Raw genomic sequence first — 18668 nt, 5'->3', positions numbered from 1 at the left:
CATAGTTTGGTTCACACTAAGTCCGCATTCATGTCCACATTACCACAAACTTTCAATTCAATAGAATTGACTTCTACATAAGGTAGCAACAACATGTTGATTTATAAGTACACATGCTGCTGCTAACATTGTCACACCCTTGAAAGTATCTGTTTTTACTTTTACTCCACTCACAAGGTGCATTCCTAATATCAAATTATTATGGGTATGTCCTTAAAGTGTGAGAAGTGCAGACAGTGCCAGAAGTGCTATCAAGTGCAAATATACACCCATATGTCAACATTTACAATTCACTATGGTGTGAAATACAAATATATATCAAATATTTCACTTCTACTAATAGTAATGGTCATATACCATAAATTATAAAGTTTCAACTTCATTTTCAATTAATTAACAGCATTGTTTGTTAATCATGCACATAAGCTAAATACCTGTCTACTTCTTACAAAAGTGCATGTTTCTATGATATTCTCCAGTGGGTAATATTAATTATCGGAATTTGCATATTCAACCCAGTAAAAGTAAATGGAAACCATTTTCCTTGTAAAATCTTCATATTAAAAATTACGGTGGAGTGGGAGGGGAGGGAGGAAATCTCTCTTGGCAGTCTATGATCTTCTGCTTGACTTAAGTGAGCTGTTCGACGTTATTCAAAAAGACTGCTAATTCTTCATCGATATAATGTTCCAGAGGTTGCTTCGTGTTGAGGTCAAGGATGTATCTGCTTTCCAATCATCTCAGGTATTCCTCAGGATCACCTGCTCTCATATTTTGTTCCACCCTGTCAATTGCACATAATAGTATTAGGTCAAGATTTCAATCCTTGCTATAGGATATGTTGTGTCTGACTTTCTGATGGCCTGAAGATGTTCTAGTATTCGTTTCCGAACAGGGAAAATAGTGCTGCCCACATAATATTCATCACATGGTCATTAAAAAAATACGCTCTGTAGTTTGAGTTGCACGTAAGATATTTAGAAATTCTTCTCTGTATGCCATTTTGGTAAGAAATCAGAATCACAGTTTGTACTTCTGGCATTGCTACAACAGTACAGATATGATCAACATTGAGAGATAGCAAGGCAGGAATAAGAGCTGAAAGAGAAAGTCAAAAAAGAAGACCAGAACACCCTAAGCTTCAAGCCACACTGAATGAGGAGAGGGCGAGGTTAATATATGCAGTACAGAGACTGAGGGAGAACAATTACATGGAATATTTGGCAAAACCCACAATGAATGGCGCAAAGCTGGGTGATTACTCACTTGACTAGTGTCTCCCAAAAAGAGAATACCCACCCCATAAGCATTTGAAATGCAAGGGGAGCACAGGTACTCTCTTAAATCGGGATTAATGAAGCGTTTGCTCTGCATTATAATGCCCTGCATGCGGCTCCAAAATACAAGAGTATATAAAGGCAGTGGATTTGTTGACCCTATCCCCTGATGAGCCTGAGACACTGGGTGGAGTCATAACATTGCAGTCGAGGACATGGTGAGAGGAAAAGTACCAGGATCCAATAGCTTCCCCGTTGAGTTCTATGGGACATTCTTAGATTATTTAGAAGTGAAATTGGTAAAGGTTTATAAATGCCCGAGGACAGAACAGTTGTTCTGCCCATTTGCCAGTGAAGCTCTCATAGTATCATTACCAAAGCAAGGAAGGGACAAGGTGGATATGACCTCATTAAGGCCCTTTTTGATGCTCAACACCTACTATAAACTGGGGAGCAATTTTTTAGCCAATATGCTTCTTCTCAGAGTACTGGGTCTGAAGCACCCTGACCAGATCACTTTCATCCCGAAATGAAATACAGTGCCGAACATCAAGCGTTTGGGTCTGGTTATTAGATCACCCCATTAATAGTTGCCACTGACCACAAAAAAGTTGATAGATACCCTACACTGGAAGTACTCATATCAGATCATAGACAGCATGGGACCGGGGTAAATGGGTTCAAGAAATGGACCAAACGCTTGAATGCAAATCCTACTGTACATGTCGTTACAGGGCAGATAATATCTAAAGCTTACTCAAGTGGCAGGGGCACACGACAATGGTCTCCCCCTGAGATAAAAGTAATCACATGAAGAATGCAATTAAGGCTGCTCACCTAACTATGCTGCCTCCCTTGTACCTCTTTACTGAAATCACTGATGAGGTCAAGGCAGAGAGAGGGGAGGACCACTTACACAATTTAACCTTCTCCAATCGAGTAAATGGAGCTGAGTCTTGGGAGGTGCACCAGGGGGTTTACACAGAGGGGCTGCAGTGCCAGCGACTGCAAAAGCAGATGTGGTGCAAACAGATGCAGCACACATAGATGGAATGACACATTTTTATGTTGAACACGAACATCCGAAAGTATGCCATCATGGATCACTGTACAGTATGAGTCAATTTACACTGGAGACCCTTCACCAGTAGATTTTCAAGGGAAGACGAACTCAAAACAAAGGCCTACCAGCCTGCGATCAGACCTTGGGATGCATACATGAAGATGGAACCAGGGCCAGGGACTCTTCGATCCATAATCTATCTGCAACAATTGATCTGCCTAATAGAGGGGAAATCAGAGGTTTTCAAGGCAAAACTGCACCGTATCTAAAACATGTGTTTGCTGCTCTTCAGCTTCCAAGGAAGTCAAATGTGCTGCACACCAAGTTTCACAGGACAAAGTATCCTGTGCCAATGCTCTTGCTGATACTACTGTGAAAATTGCTACTTTGTTTTCAAATTCTGAAGTAACAGTGTATTTGTCTCAGAACACTAATTTGTCAGGGCTTGAGATATGTTGCGGTTTCTCAGGACCAAAGATAAACTGTGTCGTTCCCCAAATCAGGGAACCCTCAGCCTGTTTAGGGATAAGTCTGAGTCTAAAGCTATTGCTATCCTCAGAAAAAGAGGGGTACGTGGAGAGAGAGGCAGGTGAAGTTCTGGTATTGAGACCCTAAACCTTAAGGTATTTTCTGTAAGACCTGCCTGTTAGACCTTTGGGTTTCGGTGTAACTAATATATAACACATTAGGGGTGCATCTGTAATTTACAGAATAACACGTGTGATCCTGTTCCAGAATGATGCTTACCAAAGTCAGGTAGAGGAACAGCTGCAATAAGCCCCTAGATAGCTGGACACAGCCAGAGAACCAAAGGGAGGCAAGTCTTCAGTCTTTCCAGAGTCACTAAGAAGGTGGAGCAGATAGTTGAAGAAACGCTTCTTTGTAAGAAATGATGACCTGTAGGAACACAGAGGGAAAGGATGGAGACACCCAGAATCCTGCCTAATCAGGGCTAAGTACGGAGGGAACTGAGGAAGGGGAAAAACAACATAAGTGCAGGATACAAAACAAGCACAAACTGTAAGAGAAGCAGTGGAAGCCCAACAACTGCTATTGCCAAGAATCAACCACCATGTTTGCTGTCAAACCCCAGAAAGGGAACCTGCTCCTAGGACTCCTGATCCCATTGGCCTTGGGCTTCTCAGTCCCAGCTGCAAAGGGGCTTCCCTTTCTCCAGTTCCCCATCTTCTGTTAAGTGACAGCACAGTGAATAGAAAACTGATTTACACCTGCACAGGCACTTTATGACGAAGCGTGACAACAAAAACATGCCTGGTAGTGTGGATGATTTGAACATGTCACTTCCTGATCAGAATGTTTTTCTCCCTGCACATCCACCTGGCTACCCAACTAAAGGACTAGTTCATGAAAAATAGCATGGCAGTATATTTCTGAGACACAGCCTTTGTTACATATCTTTGGTCCACCACAGACATCCAGTCTCCTTTCCTGTATTTACCAAACTTTACTGTCAGGAACTATTGCTCCTTCTGGAGTATTGTTTACCAGAAGTAGGTAACTGAACAAACTGGGTTTCTTTATATATCTGTGGCAAACCAGCCTACGGGTGGCCACCCAAAGACCGGTTTAGGTAATGCTTTCCTGGCTACAGGTACCAGCCGTCAGGCATTTGACTGCACCCTCTCCTGTTCAATCACGAAGAAAGAAAGGAGCATTAAATGAAGAAGAGATTGAACTAAAAAAAAGACCCGAGGAAGAGTCCAACCGCTCCAGAAGCCCACATATGTAACAATGCCGAGCCTTCAGTAATGGCTGTATCCTCACCCACAATTATGCAACAACTTCCCACCATATGCCAGGTCAATGCAGGATCTACCCCCATCATCAGGGGTCTCAGGCTACTGACCCCAGGCCAACTGCAAAATTCTAATGTTTTGTGGGCATGAGAGCTCCTTGAAGCCTCTTGCTAGAAACGATATGCAAGGTCCCATATTCTGTCAAAGCGGTTTAGCGTGTTAGTGATCCAACTCAGCTGAAAGTTGTCCATTCCCAAGAAATCTCAGAGTCTATAAAGCCAGGATCTGTTATCTGAGACACAATAAGAACCCCTGAGTGCGGTGATGATGTGCCTGGCTGCGCTCAGTGCTAAATAACCTTCCCCTGTGTGAGCAGAGTGGGAAGGTCTGTCTGTTAGGTGGACCAAGAAGAATGTATGAAGGGAATTGTGGAATTCCTTTGTAAAAACTAGTTATTTATATCTTTCAACTTCTTGCCAATACATCTTTAGGTTGGGGCATCCCCACAGCAGGTGTGTTAATGTGCCTATGCCGCCACACTTCCGCCAACACCCATCTGGCCCTGTGGGATTCCATGCATGCAATCGAGCGGCAGTGAGATATTAGTATTGCACGATTCCTGTTACACACTCTGCACTGGTTCGAGCTCTATGATGGATAATGGTCCATTTCTCTTCTGAGAGGTGGGTTCCAATTCTAATGCCAATCTCTCTTGTGTGGATGTCGTCGCGAGGGGAGAGTACCCCGTAGACATCTGCAGATATCAGCTGGTAGATGCTTATCATTCTCCTTGTAAATGATCCATCTTTCAAAGGGAGTGAGGGGTCCACTAGCATGGGTTATAACAGTAGCCTGGTAGACCCTGTGTCTAATGTGCCAGTATCAGTTGGTTCAGGGACCTCAAAATGTATTTGTTTAAAGCATTGTGATTGAATGAATGAAAGTTATTCTTGTGTAGCGCAAACTATCGCTCCAAATGAAGCATCCTGACGCTCGATCATGGGCCTAAGACAGACTGAGATTGGAAGGAGAGGTTTTTAAATATAGAAAGGCAAAGAGAGTCAGGTGCCGTAAAGAGCCAAGTCTTCACACTTTTCTTGAATGTTGCTTCACTGTCTATAGAATTCAGAAGTTGGTTCCAGGCTCTGGTGCCAAGTACTGAAAAAGACTTTTCCTACTGGGTCTTTAGTCTGAAGGGCGGAGGCTTTAGGAGATTGGCAGAAGAAGACCTCAACACCCTCTGTGTTTTCTAATGCGTAAAACGGGCCATGAGATATGGTGGTCCACTATGATTGAATGCCTCAAACACCAGTCAGAGAATTTTAAAAAAGTACCCTCTTATGTATAGGCAACCAGTCAAGTTTTCTCAATTCAGTGGATGCAGAACTTCACTAATCTAATCCCCTTGGCATCTTATATGTCCCCAATTATTTTACAGTTCACTTTCTTCCATTAGGTAAAGGGTAGCCCTGACGCAGAGTGAATAAAATCAGGATTTCCTACAATGGTGTTAGCAGTGATGGTATAGAAATAAGTACCCTGACGCAGGTTTCTTTGTTAATCGGTGTTTCCTGCCCTCCCAAATAAAACTCTCTACCGGTTTCTGTATCATTTCCATAGTTTTGGGCGGTGGTGTAAGTGCAGGGTTTGGGATACACAGAGTAAATTAGGTAGGAAGGTTATCTTAATTGCTGCAACTCTGACCAACTAAGAAAGGCCGGGATGTTCCAAGATTGAAGATCCCTGCAGGTTAGGATGAGCAAATCACCGTAATTAGGAGTGGCTGTTTTGGCCAGAGAGGAACAGAGTTTGATTCCCAGATATTGGACATATTTGTTTGACCAAGCCAGTGGATACGTGCATTGCAAATGTCCTGCGTTTCCCTTGGGATCCAAATGTTCAAAATCAGCGATTTCTGAGGGCTGATTTTCAAGACTGAGCCCCTCCCAGAAGAGTCAAATTTGAATGGTAAGAACTTAAGTGACGATGACCAAGAGGGGTTGGTCAGACTGAGGATTACATCCTCCGCATAGAGCGCCAATTTATATGCATGCTTGTTAATAGGGGCCCCTGTAATTTCTGGGTTGGCCCTGATTTTTCCAGCCAAGGGTTCCATGTATAGCACAAATTAGAGGGAGAATAAGGGACATCCCTGCCTGGTGTCCCTAGACACAGTGAAAAGGTCTGACAGCACACCGTTGACCTTGACCCTGGCTCAGGCTGGGATTAGCTGCTCAGGTCCCAGCCTCTGAATTATGGGACCTAGCTCTAGTCTGCTAGGGGAGCTCAGCTGGAGTTTTCTTTCACATATTACATTCCACCACTGTTGCTACCCTTCTGAGCTGAGCTGCTATGACAGCAGCAATGTTAAAAAGTTAATAATATTTATTGTCATTCATTCATTGCCTCTTGCCTGATTTTGCACGACCATTTAAGGTGTGTTACACAAACACAGGAAACAACCTTTACAGCGCAGTCATTACATCGCACTACCTTTACAACTCCGTCATTACAACGCAACATCCTTTACATCACATGCCATTACAACGCAGCCATTACATCGCATGTCACTACAAGGCATGTCATTACAACGCATGTCTCTACAATGCATGCCATTACAACGCAATATAAGCTAAGTAATGGGGACAATGGGGAATAGTAATTTTTGCCCCTCCCCTATCCAACACTTACCCTACTCTTGCACTCACTGGAGTGGGAATAGTAATTTTTACCCCTACACTATCCAACACTTACCCTACTGTTGCACTCAATGGAGTGGGAATAGTAATTTGTACCCGTACACTATCCAACACTTATCCTACTATGGCACTCACTGGATTGGGAATAGTAATTTTTACCCCTACACTATCCAACACTTACCCTACTGTTGCCCTCGAAGTAATATGCGTTGCAATAGTATGTGTTGTAAGGGTATGCGTTGTAATGGAATGCGTTGTAAATGTAGATTCTAAAAATGCATTGTGATGGCAAGCGATGTAAAACCATGCGTTGTAATGAATGTTGCGATGTAAAAACTGCTTGTAAAGGCATGCGTTGTAAATGTTTGCGTTGTATCATCATACATCCGACAAACACATACACATATTCGTGTGCTACTGCTTTCCAAAATATATTTTTGAGAGCTCTGGAGGGCAACAAACATATTCAGCAGCTCTGAGAGTGCAGGAAAAGATTGCAAGGGAAAAGGAAAGATCACATAGGTAAATTCACAGTTTCGTAAACACTGAAGTGTTGCTATACTGTTCACATAGAACTGTTCTGCTTAGTTTGGCATGCAGCTGCCAGTACTATGCCATTAAATTACAAGAGCTCTGCTGAGACACGCCTTTGAAAACAAGAAATGCCAAGATTGTAATTCCCTCAATTGCTACTCGTCATGCTTCCCTTTCATGTTGTACAGCATTCTGACGCCCTACTTGGCCAGGTTCACTACACTTAAATCAAATCAAAGAAAAGACTGTGCCATCTAAAGTTGAATGGACACTGCCTGAGTACAGTAGCTACTGCTTCGAATAAAATAATGCTTAATGGGGTGGGCTCTCTGATGTATAGTTACGTTTCCTGAATACCCCTTTAGAAATTCATACTAAAACTGAAACTTTAAATGGGGAAAATGCGGTGTAAAATGCACAGATTTTCCCTTACATTTTCAAAATGTTCTTGAGCAAGCCTCAACCGAGTCTGGCACAAACTTATTTTGAAGCAGTTCAGCTTGCCTGCTTCACTTACCTGCACTAAGGCGATAGGTTCTGCCCATCAAATGCACCTGAATTGTTTGCTTTTTGACCATCTGTATGTGATGTTTTTGCTGTGAGTGAGCCCCATCACTGGAGACTCACCCATGATAAACTCACAGTAAATGGAATGCGTGTGTTTACCACCAGTGTCCGCCTTTTAAGATAAGGCCACTGCGATGCAACACGGTAAGGGTCACTCGGCTGGTTACACGTGAACATGTGTGTACACGCATGTGCACATGTGTAAGGGCTGCATTTAACAGTGTTTCACTCAACTCCTGATGAGGAAAGGGGTGGGGCTGAAGGATCTGCATCAATCAATCAGCTGTCACAATGTACCAGGGATGGCCCAGCCCAAGCCCACTGAACTTAGGAGTGAGAACAGACCTCCGGAGCCCACACAGGAGAGGACTGTGAGAACGAGCCCAATGAACCCCCTCACTTACCTGAAGTGAACCCCTGGTTCCACTCTGCCGTATTGACTCGCCACCGTTGTGCCTGTGGACTGAGAGAGACACACAGGGTAGAACCGGGCGGCACCTGTAGAGGGCCAAGAACAATAACGAAGGACCACTCTCTCTTGGAACAGGTAGGCGGGCCCCAACGACAGTGAACCAATCTAGGCCGGACGAAGGAGCGCACAAAAATGCTGAGGACCGCAGAACCTGGTATGAGAGAGATGGCGAAAAACCCAGTGAAGGAGAAGAATCCTGCCGCAGGTCACCAGAAGTTGAGGAGGAAGGAACCCGATCCACTGAAATCACCACCAGCCTCAACAAGTCGCAGAAGACGTGGATGGAAGAGTGGTGGAGTACTCTGGTTGGCCTGTCACAACTCAGGAGAGATGTGGCGTTGTGGGTAATGGCTTGAGGGAGGGAGCTGGCCCATTATGGGGGAGAGGCAGCCACAGGGTGTGTAGAGCTCGCCTAATTCCCTCCTACAATTTCAGGAGTCCAGCCGCATGATCAGTGACCAACAAGGCACTCAATGCGAGGTGTAAAAGCACAGCTGTTTGTCAAATGCATAAAGGGCACCCCTGTTTAATTTACTCATTCAGAATTGTGTGACGTGCACTACTATTTGCTTATTGATTAACACAGGGGTGGATCACTGATCACGGTGTGAAAATCAGAGCATCTCATTATGGGGAGACTATACTTGTTCCAGGTTCCGCGTCCTTATATCCTACATATGGTGTCAGAAGTGGGATCTGGTGATATGGAGGCTGTAGTTAACTGTATGGTGGAGAGCCAACAGAAGATGGAAAAGGCTATTGAACAGTTCTGGAATACCGCTGCGGAAGATAGAGAAAACCTTCATAAGGCCCTGACTAGCCAGGCACTGTCCCAGGACACAGCCATAAGGAAACTGGTGAATGTACTGGGTCAACAAAGACGTCACACCACCTTGCCATCGGTGGTCCAGCAGAAATATATTGGTGGAGAAGACTCAGACTTTTTTTTAAAGAATTTAATGCAGCTGCATAGCCCGCAGACAGATGGGCTCAATATTTGGGTACTCTACTCTCTGGAGAGCTTCAATTCGCCTATCAGGCAGCTAATCCCCAAGGAATCACTCCCTATGGTGAGATCAAGTGGAGTATTCTAGAGAGACTGGGGGTTGATGAGGAAACATATAGGGTGAGGTTGCACCAGATCAAGGAAGGGCCACAGGAGACTCCCAGTGCCTTGTACTATAGAGTTAAGGATATGACTGAACATTGGCTTAAACCCATCAGTTCCATGAAAGAGGTAATCTTTGAGAAGATATACTTAGAACAATACCTTGCCTCCTTACATCCCCTGGTCTAGAAATGGGTACACCAACATACGCAGCAGTCGAAATCACAATCGCCTATACCCGAGCACATGAGCTCCAGGGAGACCGTGAGGAAAGCCGTAGGAGGAGTACTGGCCCCAGTTCCGTAAAATCGCACAGGCCAGGGTTGACCTCGAAGCCCTAGGTAGTGCCATTGGTACCTGGTCCTACTCCCAGACCCCCACTCCCTGGACCGCAGTGTTTTCATTCTGGGGGATTCAAACATATTGCTCGACACTGGCCCCAGAAGGAGGAAGCTATGGAGGTTGGGTTGGTTAGGTGTCTCTACTGTACTACAACCAATACTCGACTCCCCTGTCACTGTCAGATGAAGGTGAATGGGGAACCTGTAACAGCCTTGGTGGACATCGGATGCCATCAGGGCATTATCCGGCCTCAGTTAATCTCAGGGGGAGTAACAAACCCAACAGGAACGGTAAACATCTAATGTGTCCACGGGGAGAAGAAGCTGTATCCCGTGACGGAGGTCCAACTTCAACACCAAGCTGACTCTGTCGTACCTCTACAGGTGGGACTCATTCCTAAATTGTCAGAACCATTAATTGTGGGTAACGACTAGCCATAGTCATATATAGCTTTATTCGGAGTCATGACAGACAACCATAAAAGCATTTACACAGATAAAAAACAGCATACGTCATTTTCATTTCATTACATCTAAAAAGAAAAAATACAGTGATCATGAACTCAAAATATTAAAAATCATCTAACTGGGTACAATCACAAACATTAAATAAACATTATAGACATGAGAACAGATTGCTAAAATACACCTGGCTACCAAGCCTTCCTTTAGACATTTATACTGATATAATCCTAAAATGGTTAAAGTGCATTAGTGCAATATTTTTCATGTTAACTTCCAGGTTCAGTTCTTCCCCAAGACACTTCTGTCCATGCCCCTTAAATATATAATCCCAATGCCATGTCCTAGGTGGTACCTAGTGTCATCCTCTTTCTGCCATAAAACACGGCCCATATGAAGGATGACATTCTGCAGCAAATTTCTAGCGATGGCAATGATTGAAGGTACAAATATGCAGGACGACATTGTGTAAAACGTCACTGTCTTATTATTGGTAAAATGTACCGCTTCCTATATTGGGAGTAAAATTTACACAAGAGAACCACCGTGCATTGTGTTCTGGGGCAACCTGTCATTGCAGGGACAGTTTATCAAATCTGTTTACCAATCATTCATGGTAGGGAAGGTGCATAGCCTGTGGAATATGTCCAGTCTGAAGTGTGTAAGAACAAACCTATGCCATGAGTTTAGCACAGTTATAAGATAAGGCTGCATATTAAAAGTGGTTAATATCAGTTGGTTGTGTAAAACAGAAGGTTTTGGAAGTTCGGTTATCAAGTTAAGGTTTTCCAAACGAGTCACTGCCTCCCTTTTCAATGCTGTTCTACTGATGGTAAGTAACGTGTCAGGATTCTCAAAGTATTCAGGTTGAGAAAAATCACCAAAGAACCGCTGGACATACGCTAGCCATGGAATGCACATACATGCCATTGATTTAAGACAGTCAGCTATTATTGCTTTCGGAGGTTCAAATTTTGGGCCACAACAAAATTGGTTCTAGCTTAATTAAATTTGTAAGAAAAGGGGCACCGACTTCGGATTAAGTACATATACTGACGTGCTTTTGGAGACTGCTAAAAGTTATCTAACAAAATCATTCTCAGTTACTTGCATCTATGCACATTTCTTATGTCCCCATATGCCCGGGTAACGACTATACCCAACCTGGAAACCCTAGTCCAAGACACCTGAAAGGAAAGTGACTAGTAGTGGAGAAACGCACCGTTCTCCCTGGCCGAGGATTATGAATGGCCTATCACGAAAGAATGGAAGAGTAAGAAGCAAAGAAGAGAAGAAAAGAAATCACCATCGGTTGCATTACCTGTAGGTACTGATGACTTTATATGGAACTCTGATGGAATTTTCCGGGCTGCCAAACTTGAGGACCCCTGGTCAGAGAAGCATGTAACACAGTTTCTGAGCAGGAAGATCCTGAGGAAGTAGGTCCACAATTCTTTCTTAAGGAGGGGTTATTGTACAGGAAGGGAGGGAAGAACCAACCCCAACAGCTATTAATATCCGCTCCCTTTAGGGAGAAAATGTTATTCCTGCCCATAGCCATTTACTGGGTGGACGTTTTAGCACAGAATATCCTGGATAGATTTTATTGGCCCGGCATGGTGAAGACGTATTGCAGGGGATGCCCTGCATGGCAAAGAATAGCTGTTACCGTCCCTCAAGGGTTCCCTCTTCTGGTGATCGGGGAAGCATTTTAGAGAGTAGGAATGGATATCGGTCCCCTTCTCCCTTCACATAGTGGATGCCGATATGTCCTTGTCATGGTAAACTACACAACTCGGTATCCCGAAGCAGTGGCTCTAAGACAGCCCAACACAACCCACTTTGCAAAGGCTATGAAAAACCTATGTTCAAGATTAGAATTCCCGAAAGGGCTCTTTTTGAAATCTTTTTGCAATCAGATATAAAGTCCAATAGAGCTCTGGATCTTCTCCCTTCGAGTTACTCTTTGGTCGTCAGCCCTGTTCTTAGCTGGACATGGTCTGAGAGGAATGGGAACAAGAAAAGGAGAAAATAAAGACCCTCTCGGAGTATGTTACTAGTCTTAAAACTCATTTAGGTCAGATTAAAAATATAGTGAGGAACAAATTGGAGCATGCCCAACAAGCCCAAAAATCCCAGTATGACAAAAGGGCAAAGGCTTGCACCCTGACCGTAGGGGATATTGTCCTTTTAATGAAACCCTCCTCGGAACACAAGCTTTTGGGTCAATGGCAAGGCCCTTATTAAGTGTTGGAACAAGTGACTCCTGTCATATATATTGAGTTGAACCTTGATAAAAAAAGTATCCCAGATCTATCACATGAACCGTCTGAAGAAATGGGAGGGACCCTTACTTGTCTTTTCGGAACCCCTCGTGAGGAGACTCTCTTGTATAACCAATGTATCGATACAGACCTCACTGAAAGCCTGAACTAAGCTCATAGAACCCACTTACGACCCCTTCTCCATTATTCCTGACAAGACCACTGTCATCAACCATCTTATAAATACGCCTCCGGGGAAGAAAGTGTGCCTGAGACCGTACCGCATCCTGGAAGCCTGTGGAGAGGTGTAGGAAGCTGGCTCTGTATATACTATACCAAAGTAAGGTATAGTGTGCACAGAGTTCAGTAGATCTCCAGAGGTATTGCAGAGGCTAAATTAGATAATAGCTAAAAGCTCTCTTTATTGTAGTGTGGTCGAGGGGTCAGGCTTATCAGGAGGGTGTGTTAAGCATTTATTGTATTCACTCAGGCAGGAACTGATGGGAGAAAAGAAGGTTATCGGTTTGCAGGTAAGTAAATGACCTGTTTGATTTTAAAAGGCACAGCTGTTTGACAATTGCGTAAAGGGCACTCCAGTTTAATTTACAAATTCAGAATTGTGTGAGGTGCACTACCGTTTGCTTATTGATTAACACACGGGTGGATCACTGATCTGGGTGTGAAATTCAGAGCATCTTATTACGGGGAGACTATACTTGTTCCAGGTGACTGAGAATCCAGGGGAGCAATAGAAAAATACACCAGGACACGCAAGGGGAAAGTGTAGAGTGAAGCTGTTTCAGACCCAGGATGGGTCATGGACTGTTATCTCCTGCACTAATAGCTATCACGGGTGAGGTGGCGGACTAGAAAATGGAAAATATACAATCCTCTTACTTACTGCTGTTTCTTTTCTGAGGATACTGGCGGCGACATCCACTCGGGATACACCTAGAAGGAAGGAAAGAGAGCTCAGCATCAGCAATATCCTTGCGGAAAAAGAGACTGTCAAACCTAAAGAAACCCACTACCAGCGTAACTCTGTGATCATAATAAAACACCAAAATTTAGAAACCTACTCAGCCGCCACGTCTTATATCCACCTAGCCCTCCTACAGGGACTCCCTTTGAAGTTTGATGGGAAAGGCCCTGCCAGTGATTTTGGCGGAGGTAGATGAAGCCCCCAGAGCAGATGTGACTAGTGGCTCCTGGGTGATGCCATTTTGAATTCTGCTAACATGCTGTGCAGGAGGGTTGGGACAGGGGCGGAGAGGAAGATGGCGCACCCCAGGATAGGCTAGAGGTGCCTAGCTCCTGGAACCATCCGCCCCCACTTTAAAGGTCTTGCACAACGGGGAGTGCTCTCTTGTGGTTGTGTTTTTCTGCTGAACATTGGGACTGGAGGCGGCAGCAATGGAGAGATGGAAGGAGGAACCCCCTGATTCCCATCTGGATTAAGGGCTCTGACTGCAGTTGACCCCAGGACCAGTGGGGCTCTTCCCAGGACCAAGGAAACTGGTCCCCTTACACCACCGAAGGACTAGTTGGGAGACAGAACTGGACTTCTACACCCAGGAGGAGAAAAGCCACAGAGGATGGTAAAGGAGAAAGGCTAGAGCAGGGAGCCAGTGGAACCAGTCCCTGCAAACTTCACCACCTTAGTGGTGATGAGGCCTGAGAATAGTTCTTCAGGTGGCAAGGGCTCACCACCAGGAGCTGAATGAGCCTAAAAACATGCAAAATGGTGTCTGCAATATCAACCGAAGAAGGATTTGACTTTTTACCTCCCCAAAACAAAACCAAAGGGGATGATAGATGGAGTGTTGAACAATGCAAGCACTCACCCCCAGTCAACTGATCTGGGTTTAATCCATCATCATTCTTTAGCTCACTCCACCACCCCAGTTCAGACATGACTATATGCAAATCAGTCTGACCCTGTGCCTCATGGGAACAGTCCAGCCCGAACTGCCAAGCCATGTCTTCCCTGGACCGGAAACAAGCATCCTGGGACCGGTTTCTGGCTAATCAGCCGTCATCAGCCAGGCTAGCTTGAATTCAGTGGCAAAGTGAGCAAGCGACCCACGTCTGGGCATACCCTGCCAACTTAGGGCGAACAAAACCAAATGGGCTGAAGAGGGCTGAAACCCCGAAACCGGTCCTAGGATGCTTGTTTCCAGTCCAGGGAAGACCTGGCTTGGCAGTTCGAGCAGGACTGTTCCCATGAGGCACAGGGTCAAGACTGATTTGCATATGGCTGGGTTCAAACTGGAATGGCATGGTGAGCAAAGAAACGATGGATTTAGGCCCAGATCTCTGTACTGGGGTGAATATATGACATTGTTCTACATTCTGTCCATCAACTGTTGTTTTTGCACTTTTTACCTCCCCACCAGCGAAACTCGGAGCATATGGAGCTCTGCTGCAGGCTGCCAAGACGCAAGAAGGGGGTTGCCCAAGGAGTCTAGTATAATTTGTTATCGGGGAGAGGGGTGCATGGAGCTTGTTCCTCAGAGCCAGAAGAGCCCGAGGTTCGGGACCCCAAATCCCAGGCTGGATTTCATCAATGGGGTCTTGGACCACGAACTCCGGTCCCCCTGCCAGTAAAGCTCCTTTGTGCTTCTTTGAAGAAAAGAGGGACCGGGGATCCCAAATCCTGGCCCCGATGGCTATGGGACTCAGCTGCGATGGGCCCGCCCTTTACCCCGTGCCCGGATCTGGGGAAGCACCTGCCTGCATTAGGGAGCAGAGACAGAGAAATGCTGGCTCCAGTCGAGGGGGCCAGATGTGGGCTCCCTGTGCTGCCCCCATCAAAGGAGGCACATGGGGATGCCCAGGTGGGGCTGAGTATCCTCCCAAAAAAACACAACAAGAAAGGGGAAACAGTCAGCCATGCAGTGAATCAAATGCTAGCGTCAGAAGTCGCTAATCATATATTCAGGCTCCCAGGAAAGAACGCCTCATAATGCCCTGCGGGGCTTTGTTTTGCCAACAACATTCCTTGATGTGGTTGCCCCCAGGAAGGCATTAGCGCCACTAATGCTGCCAGGAGAGCGTTGGGTGTAGGGGGCTACAGAAGAATTGATGTGTGTAGATTTAGATTCCGTATATTCTGTATATAGGTTTCCTGAATTCTGCCCTTATATAGGTACAATTCATATTACCCTTATTTAGGCATAGAAAATCCAGCCCTTATTTAGGCATTGTCCATGCTAACCAAATACAGGCATGGTCTCCTACATCCGTCCATCCACGTCACAACAAGTTCTTGGAAAACCGGACTCTTAAGCCTTTAGAAATTTCCCTTGCTTGGATATTGATTTCTCTAAGAACTCATTTAGTATGCATGAACATCTATTCCTTAGGGGTTCATTCATGACGTTCCGATGCGCGACTTTTACGTCAATACAGGCATTCCTAAACACCTTTAAGGTATAAATATACCTCCACTTGCCCTGGTAAACCACCGTTCCGGCACGATCCAGCTCGACTGCCTACTTGCGGTTCGCCACAGCAAGTTCGGAAGGAAATCGAGCTCCAGCCTGACTCACTGACCAGACGCTGTCATCCTCTTTGCAGAGAATCCAGCTCCAGTGTTTCTGACTCTCCTTGCGGGGTGTTAGATATTGAGTCCCGGAAAAGAGATTCCAACCTCGCACATTCTAAGGTATGGAGCAGACTAGAACTTAGAGAAACTTTTGGCAACTCTTTGCAAAGCTAAAACTATAGCTATAGTTAGCTATACTTTAGAAAACAGCACCTACTTCTTACCTCGTACTACACTTAGGTTAGGTACACTGAGGTAGAACTATTTAGAAGCTTCAGATGAGTATCCACATTTTAGCCTGTGTTATTTATGTATGTATTTTATGAATATATGTCATAAGCTACAAACCATGCTATTGCAGTATTATTTTATCTTACTGCTAACTCTGTACATATTGTACTTCGCAGCCTGTCTTATGATTGTAGCAGTTCATATCTCTTGCATGAGAAATAAGACTGTTCAATAAACCCTTTTTATTGAAACGCCCGTCTCTCTATTTCTGTGCAGCTCTGCAGAAACGAAACATGCACAATTGACTGAGTGAAACTGTTATCTATTGTTTCCACAATTGTGAGATTGTTCCGACTCTAAGGGAAACAAAGTTGTCATGTTTATGCGGTTGTCAGAAACTAATCCCTTCTTGTATATTCAAGAAGTTTCTAGTGACCTCTGAGTTAGCTGGCACACACAAGTAATTAAGTTTAATATACTCGATAGAGACATACTGACCTCAGTCCTATGTTAAATCTATAGTGTATATTATTCCAATGCGCAGAGCCTATCAGGGATATAGGAATTACACCACAGCGTGGTAGCACACTCCAGGACGTTTTTCAAATAGTAAAGAGCCTATGTCTGCAGGGTCCAAAAAGGAAGGACCAACCTTGAATTCTCTTCCACTTTCAAGCAATGCCCAGGCTGAAGCATGTGCCGTACAGCTGGAAATACAGTGCGCTCTAGGGGCTATATCTATGGCGTCAGTTATTGAGGGCAGAAGGTGTCTAAAGAAAGGTACATGTTGTATAGCATCTTCTAGTGGCTACGAATATGGTTACATGTTATGTAATCGGAATGTGATGTCCTCTAGGGGCTGTTTTTATGATTGCGCTTTCATTTTTAATGTGTTAGTGATATAATAATGCTGACAGTGATTACTGATCAAAGTTCATATGTTTTATTAACATTAATAAGTGCATTTACACATGGTTATTGTTGATTATTGCATTAATCCTAAAATCATTATACTTTTGATATGCAGTTTGTTGATCTTGAAGACTCACCTGATGGATGTGCTTATATGACCCTTAAAAGGGTCGGAGATGATTACACAATGTCGTCAAAACTATTTCCTCCAGCCTTATGTACTCTTGCAACTTACTGTGTAGTACTGAGTAGAGTGTGTGTAATAAATGCACTTTTACTTTTACAAAGAAAAGGTAATTATTCATTGATTGTTATTACTGAATCCCAGTGAATGGTGATTGCTAGCCCACACCAGCACCCTTGAATAGGCCTTGGACTCCCTGAACGAGTCAAGCCCTACAATGCGGTGTTTGGTTCCCAGTGGAGGGCCAATGTGGACCCATTACTTGTGCAGGCCACACAACTAGTGGCCAGTTTCCCTGCAACTGCTATTTGAAATTTGTGACTGGTGTGTCTATCTCAATTCTTTAAAATTGCACCAACCATAACTAAACAGATTTCTTGACTGGTTTGTGTCCTTTTCCAGCTGAATCTAGCAAACCTTTCTTCTGCCACCTGATTCTGGGACCTTAGCACCGGACCCTGCCCTTAATAATGTGTACGTGCACCTTCTTGCGACAGTCATTGCAGGTTAAGGTCCGGTCTTTTTTTTTTACCTATATTGATCAATGAGCTGCTGTCCTGCCCTTATCTAAAGGAGGCAGTTGTCCTGAGATGAGCAGCGTACAATAGACCCTATCATCTGAAGAAACAAGGATAACTAGGCAATGGAGCTTTGGCTAGATATCCCAGGACCCTGTCCATCCTTCATGCCCTGTGGTGAGGAATCTTCCCAGCCTTATAGAGCTGCCACCTGTGTCCCAGGCGGGGTCAGTTGTTAAAGATGGCCGTTCGAAAGCGGAATGTCTTCCAGCACATCTTACCTCTGCTGCAGGATCTGCAGTGCTGCATTGTGGCTTCTGCTACATTTGCATCCAGCCTAGGTTGCTGCAATGGCTTGTACCTGTAGTTTCCCAGCATATGCTCTTGTGGCTGCAAGGTTTCCAAGACTCAGAGAGTGTGTACTGCTGCCAGCATTGACAAGAGGCAGCGTGCCTCCTCTGGTTGGCTGCACATCAGAGCACTCGATGTAAAGCTCTGCGCTTGACACATACGGCTTACCTGAGGCTCGGATCACTGGTCCTAGTAACATGTCCTGGCATTTTATCACAGCAAGAGGCCTGCGATCCACCCACCAGCCTTGCCAGTATCTCTCCACATCACAGGATCCATATGGGCAGAGGCACCTGTTGGGTGCATGCTGCCCAGTTAAGCTACACACTCTACACAGTCTGAGATTTGGGAATCAGACAACCATCTGGCTTTACAGAAACA

The 18668-nt window shown here is 44.7% G+C and overlaps 1 long non-coding RNA gene across 1 annotated transcript; it reads right to left on the bottom strand.

Annotated features, from left to right (window-relative positions):
- Positions 1 to 244: 244 nt before the first annotated feature.
- Positions 245 to 18285, bottom strand: LOC146783766 (uncharacterized). The gene is made up of 3 exons (XR_014970948.1): positions 18218 to 18285; positions 13446 to 13495; positions 245 to 784 (listed from the first exon to the last, which is right to left on the bottom strand). It is a non-coding gene; the product is annotated as an uncharacterized LOC146783766 (long non-coding RNA).
- Between the last annotated feature and the right edge of the window lie 383 nt (positions 18286 to 18668).

Source organism: Triturus cristatus, chromosome 11, assembly GCF_964204655.1.
Source record: "Triturus cristatus chromosome 11, aTriCri1.1, whole genome shotgun sequence".
NCBI lineage: Eukaryota > Metazoa > Chordata > Amphibia > Caudata > Salamandridae > Triturus > Triturus cristatus.
This window is presented reverse-complemented; position numbering and strand designations above follow the sequence as displayed.